This window comes from Tenrec ecaudatus, chromosome 15 (assembly GCF_050624435.1).
Source record: "Tenrec ecaudatus isolate mTenEca1 chromosome 15, mTenEca1.hap1, whole genome shotgun sequence".
Classification (NCBI taxonomy): domain Eukaryota; kingdom Metazoa; phylum Chordata; class Mammalia; order Afrosoricida; family Tenrecidae; genus Tenrec; species Tenrec ecaudatus.
In genome coordinates this window covers 95,419,189-95,425,640 of record NC_134544.1, presented here as the reverse complement: position 1 = coordinate 95,425,640, position 6,452 = coordinate 95,419,189, and the positions used below count along the sequence as shown (strand labels likewise).

General features: G+C 43.4%; 1 non-coding gene across 1 annotated transcript; it reads right to left on the bottom strand.

The window, feature by feature from the left end:
• Nucleotides 1–5,259: 5,259 nt before the first annotated feature.
• Nucleotides 5,260–5,423, bottom strand: LOC142428254 (U1 spliceosomal RNA). Its single transcript, XR_012780187.1, has one exon. It is a non-coding gene; the product is annotated as a U1 spliceosomal RNA (small nuclear RNA).
• Between the last annotated feature and the right edge of the window lie 1,029 nt (nt 5,424–6,452).

The window sequence follows — 6,452 nt, the reverse complement described above, 5'->3', positions numbered from 1 at the left end:
CTCCCAGCATCTTACAAGGTAGATCAGCAAAATCTTGCAAGGCAGATCAGAGCAGCTCTTCTCTCAGGAGCTTGCAAGGTTGATCAGTGACATCTTTCAAGGAAGATCAGACAGGTGTTCTCACAGAATCAAGCAAGCAAGGTCAGCAACATATTGTCAAAGAAGATCAAAGCAGGTATTCTGTCAACGCCGTGCAGGACGATCACTGTACCAGAGGTCAATGTCTGTCCTTATGTAACTCTTCCCTGCTTCCTCCCCCAATCATTTAATTGGGGGCTCATACAACTCTTATCACACTCTTTATCTACATCCATGTATCAAGCACATTTGTACACTCGTTGTCATCATCATTCTCAAAACGTTTGCTTTCTACTTGAGCCCTTAGTCTCAGCTCATTGTTTTAAAAATCATTTTATTAGGGCTTCATACAACTCCTATCAAAATCCATATATAACATCAATTGTGTAAAGCATATTTGTACATTCTTTGCCCTCATCATTTTCAAAGCATTTGCTCTCCACTTTAGCCGTTTGCATCAGGTCCTCTTTTTCTCCCCCTCCCTCTCCAGTCCCCCCTCCCTCATGAGCCCTTGATAATTTATAAATAATTATTTTGTCATATCTTGGCCTGTTTGATGTCTCCCTTCACCCACTTTTATGTTGTCTGTCCCCCAGGGAGGAGGTCACATATAGATCCTTGAAATAGGTTTCCCCTTTCCAATCCACCCTCCTTTTGCCCTACAAGTATCTCCACTCATGCCACTGGTCCTGAGAGCATCATCCACCTGGCTTCCTTGTGTTTCCAGTTCCCATCTGTACCAGTGTACATCATCTGGTCTAGTCAGACTTGCAAGGTAGGATTCGGATCATGACAGTGGGCGTGGGGTGAGGGGAGGAAGCATTTAGGAACTAGAGGAAAGTTGTATATTTCATCGTTGCTACATCACACCCTGACTGGTTCATCTCCTCCCCAAAACCCTTCTGTAAGGGAATGTCCAGTGGCCTACAAATGTGCTTTGGGTCTCCATTCCACACTCCCCCGCTCATTCACTATGGTGAGATATTTTTGTTCTGATGATACCTGATCCCTTGACACCTTGTGGTCTCACAGGCTGGTGTGCTTCCTTCATGTCGGCTTTGTTGCTTCTGAGCTAGGTGGCCTCTTGTTTACCTCCAAGCCTTTAAGACCCCAGATGCTATATCTTTTGATAGCCAGGCACCATCATCTTTCTTTACCACATTTGCTTATGCACCAATTTGTCTTCAGCAACTATGTCAGGGAGGTGAGAATACAATATGATTTTTTTTCTTTGAAGCCTGATAACTGATGCCTTAAGCACCTCCTGATCACACAGGCTGGTGTGCTTCTACAATGTGCACTTTATTGCTTCTGACCCAGAAGGTCGCTTGTTTACCTTCAAGTCCTTAAGACACCAGACACTATCTCTTTTGAAAGCTGGGCACCATCAGCTTTCTTCCCCATATTTAGTTGTTTATCCACTTTGTCTTCAGTGGTTGTGCCAGGAACGTGAGCATCATAGAATGCCAATTTAATAGAAGAAAGTATTCTTGCATTGAGGGTGTACTTGAGTGGAGGCCCAATGTCCTTCTGCTACCTTAATACTAAACCTATAAATATGGCACATAGATCTATTTCCCCATCCTCATGTATAAATATTTTCGCATATGTACATGCCTTTACCTAGACCTCTATAAATGCCCTCTGCCTCCCAGCACTCCCTCTGTTTCCTTTGACTTCCCTCCTGTCCCACTATCATGCTGTCCCACCCAGAATTTCAGCCATTCCTCTTAGTTACATTACCCTTGGTCCCAGCCTACCAGATCCCCTTCACCCTCCTTACCACAGATTTGGATAGCTTGTTGTTCCCTTGTACCTGGGTTTATTAATACCACTACCTTCCCCCCCCCCACCTCCCCTTCTTCCATGTCCCCTCGTAACTATCGGTCCCTTTGTTTTCTCCTGCAATTGTTCATCCAGCCTATCTTATTTAGACAGACCTGCTTAGATAGTAACTTTCACAAAAACAAGACAGAGCACAACCAAGCAACAGTATACAACAAAACAACAAACCAATGACAAAAACAAAATGCAAGAAAGAAAAGCTTGTAGTTAGTTCCAGGATTGTTTGTTAGCCTTTAGGAGTGTTTTACAGTCCAGTCTTTTGGGGCACCATGCCCTGGGCCCAAAGTCCACCTTCAGCATTCCCTGGGGACCTTGCTGCTCCATTCCCTTGCTGTTCTGTTACACCCCTTAATGTTTTTCCTCGGTGTGGCGGGATCCAATTGGTTGCAATTACTTCGCTGTATCTCTGGTGTTGTCACCTGTAGGGCTATGGGTCAGTGAGGGACGTCATGCCTCATAGTGGGGCTGGCCATGTGGTCCTCTCTGTCGACTGGCTGTTCTATTTGGGAACATCGACCTCCTGGCCTGGTGGGCCATGATGTGCTCCACTCTCTCCTCTTCCCCCTCCATCTGCTCCCATGTGCTCCGATCAGATATGTCCCTCTTCCAGAACTGTAGATTCAGTGTCATCCTTTGATATAAATTCTTCTGAGGGGAGGGGCAAATGTCCCATTAGTAGTTGGGGTTGGGGCCGGCCCCCCAGACCTCTTCACTGATTTCTCACTCCAGGCGGGCATGTTGGATTCACATCTTGCAGCATCGGGTTGAAATCTGGTCCCTCTTTTAATTTGTGATCCCAGGCACACAGGCAGGAATTCCCCAGGAAGAAGTTGAGCAGAAAAAAATAAGTTGAGCAGAGTATCCCCTTGTGGGGGTCAGCAGGCCTTTTCCCAGCCTCCCTAGCTACACAGGGTGGAGCTCACCTAGCTGGGTGTGGCACAGGTGTAAATGCCCTAGGCTAAGGGAAGTGGTCTGGAGGTTAGCAATAGCTTGTGAGTGACCAAGAAAGAGGCAAAGAGGAGGAAAAAAGTTAACAAGCAAGCTCTGGATGCATGGGAGCAGGGGGAGGGGATATAGTGAAGAGATGGAAACAAAGCAACAATGTAGCTGAGTTAGATCCCTGCCAGTGTGGAGCTGCAGGGTTTAGTCCCTGCTCTGCGGCAGCATGCGGCAAGCTGTGGCTGTGTTGAGAAGAGGCCCCCTCCCTGTGCAGCCCTCCAAGATCTAGGGGTGACAGAGAGGAGCCCCATGGGTTTAGTCCCTGCCCTGAGGCTGGTGGTGAAAAACTGTGGCTGTGTTGAGACCAAGCCCCCCTACAGGCTCCACATGGTCCCGGCTCCAGCAGAGACAGTGGCGGGACCAAGGTGAAGCCCCAGCGACCTCCACTGAGGTAAGCCAAAAGACCCCAGCCCCTCAAAACCCCATCGGTCTGTGCCTACTTATCTTTATGATATTCCTTCTGCATTCCAACAGTGTTGAATTTCCCTGTGGAGTCCCTCTGGTATGTGTTACACCATCGCCATCTTGCTGGAAGTCTATTCCCTGCTTTTCTGGGTTGTAGTTCACCATGACTCTACCAATGTGAGTAGAAGTCACTCTTTTCTGTATTAAAGGGGAACAAGCTCTTTTATGTGGAAATGTTAGACTTGAGACCATGAGTCACTCAAAGGTAGGAGTCAGCAACCTAGATCCTTCGGGATTGACTGGACCTGTTCTTTGAGAAAATTCCACTAAAAATCAGTCACACAGGGGAAATTCTTAGTTATAATGAAAGTCAAGAGAGGTGAGGAATAGCTGGTCACCCGTCAAAGCCACACCTGTCAAAGAACAATACCAAAAGCATTAATTATTCTATGATTCTCTTATATTTCATTCTTAAATATATTTAAAATGTAAGCTTTATTATAAAAAGTCAAGAAGCGGTTATTTAGCCTAATGGACTAGAATGAAATAATAGAGAGTGAGACTTGCAATCAGGCATTCATGCAGACATACACAAGTTAGGAAGTGTGAATTAACTGTATCCTAGTGTTCTTTGTGAAGTTGTTTTGGTTTTTTTAGTCATATTATTGTGGGCTCGTACAACTCTTATCCCAATCTATACATCATTGTGTGAAGCACATTTGTACATTTGTTGCCATCATCATTCTCAAAACATTTCTTTCTACTTGAGCCCTTGTTATCATCTCATTTTCCTCTATTTCACTGTCCCTCCCTCACGAACCCTTGATAATTTATAGGTTATTCTTGTTTTGTCATATCTTAAACTGCCAGATGTCTCCCTTCACCCACTTTTCTGTTGTCCGACCCCCAGGGAGAGGATTATATGTAGATCATTGTGTTCGATTCCCCCTTTCTACTCCACCATCCCCTTCCCCTCCTGGTATGGCTACTCTCATTATTGGTCCTCAGGGATTTATAGAAGAAGGCTTTTGATGTGCATTAATGTATTTTTAGTAGCTCCCAGTTCTTTATTTTGTCTTCTATAATGTGAATATTTTTATTATGGCCATAGTGTGTTTATATCTTGTATAACTGCCCTCAAATTTGTCCCTAAATTTTTATTGTCTGGATGTATGGTCTAGGGTTTATATGTAGGTATTGGATTTATCATGCGTTCATTTTTGTATGTGGCATGAGGTATGGACTTTATTCCATTCTTTTGCAGGTGGAAATCCAATTTTTCCAACATCATTTGTTGAAAAGGATATCTCCTCTCCACTTAATGTGTTTTAGTCCTTTATCAAAGATTAGGTTGTCTATACGTACCTGGTTGTATATCTAGGTTATCAATTCTAATCCACTGCTATTCATATATACCATTGTACCAGGTTGCTTTAAGTGTCATGACTATATAACACGTTATTAAAGTTTTGTTTGACTTTTAAATAGTGTTTTATTTATCCTGTGTTTCTTTCCTTTCTATATTAACCTTACTGATTTCATAGGCTGATATTTATTCCCCAGGCATACAGTGGCAGAAAACCACATCAAACACCTTGAAAGAAGCCTGACGAGGATAGTTTGCTGAAAGTTCCACCAGCAATGCAAGTGGAGGGCACAATAGTTTTGGGGCTTATTGGTCAATCTAAAATCTAGTAAGAATCGTTTAAATAGCTGTTTCCAATGACAATAGCAGTAGGACTCTGAGAACGAAGAACATTTTGTATCTTTGACCAATGTTACTTCGTAATTCAGGAATAAAACATATAACTTTAAAAATAAAGATACTAGATCTTTCTAATGATGTGTTTCTTCTAAACGCAGTCCATGCAGATAATGCTAATACAGAGATCATGTATCTGAACTTTTTTTTCCTTTTCTTTTTTTTAATAACAGGGGAGAGCGTGATCGCAGTCCCCCACTACCACAAATTATGCAGTCGAGTTTCCCACATTTGGGGAAATCGCAAGGGTCAGCACATCCGGAGTGTAATGGATAAGCCTCGCCCTGGGAAAACCACCTTCGTGATCATGGTATCTCCCCTGCCAGGTAAGTATTCATGTATCTGAAAATTATCTAAACTCTTTGTCAAGATAGAATTTATTATTCTAATTTGCTGTTGTTGGTCTTAACCAAAAACCCACACAGCATGTCATTTTCAATACATCTGAATGTTTTTTCTATGTCCCATGTAACTTGGACTACGGTGAATTATAAATCCTTGTGCCTAAAGATGGTTGCTAGTTTGAAACAAACTAAATAATACATACCTAAAAACACCCATATGTGCTTAAGTTTTACTTTTTCTCCTTTTATAATCACTCATTCATGTTTTGATTTTATGAATAAGAAATATGGGGATATTCAAAGGTGAATTTTCTGTTAACTCTTTTGATTAAGCAATCAGGGAGGGGGAGGTGGTAGGAGGCTGATACCTGTAGTTTTTTTTTTTTAAGTACAACATAAGCCCGCTGAGGTAAGAATAAATAATTTTTTTAAAAAGCAAAAGTGGCATAGGGGAAAAAGCTACTGTATACAAACATTTTTGAGGCAAAGACTGTGTAGTATGGTAGAGACCAGACCAAAACCAGGCATGCACATGGTAGACCATGGTGGAGGAGGGGGGAAAGGAAAACAAAAGGATGAATATAAGGAAGAGAAAGGTAGTGGGGGCATGGGGCACTAATCCACCCAAGGGGAGGGTATTGTTTATATCTCCACAGGGAAAGTGGGACCAGACTTCAACCAAGTGCCGCAAGGTGTGAATGCAATATCCAGGCGTGGATTAGGAAACCAGTGGAGACATCTGGGAAGCTGGCCCCAGCACCATAAATGAAGTGGATTCCTGCCCTCCCCCAAAAAGAATTTGTTCCAAAGGACTACATTGACTCTGCAGCTCTGGGAGATGGACATATCTGATCAGAGCACATGGGAGCAGATGAAGGGGCAGGAGGAGAGAGTGGAACACAGCCTGGCCCACCAGGCCATGAGGAGGATGTTCCTGAGTAGAGCAGCCAGTCCACAGAGAGAACAACATGGCTGGCCCCACTATGAGAAATGATGCCACTCAGTGACTAAGGGCGATA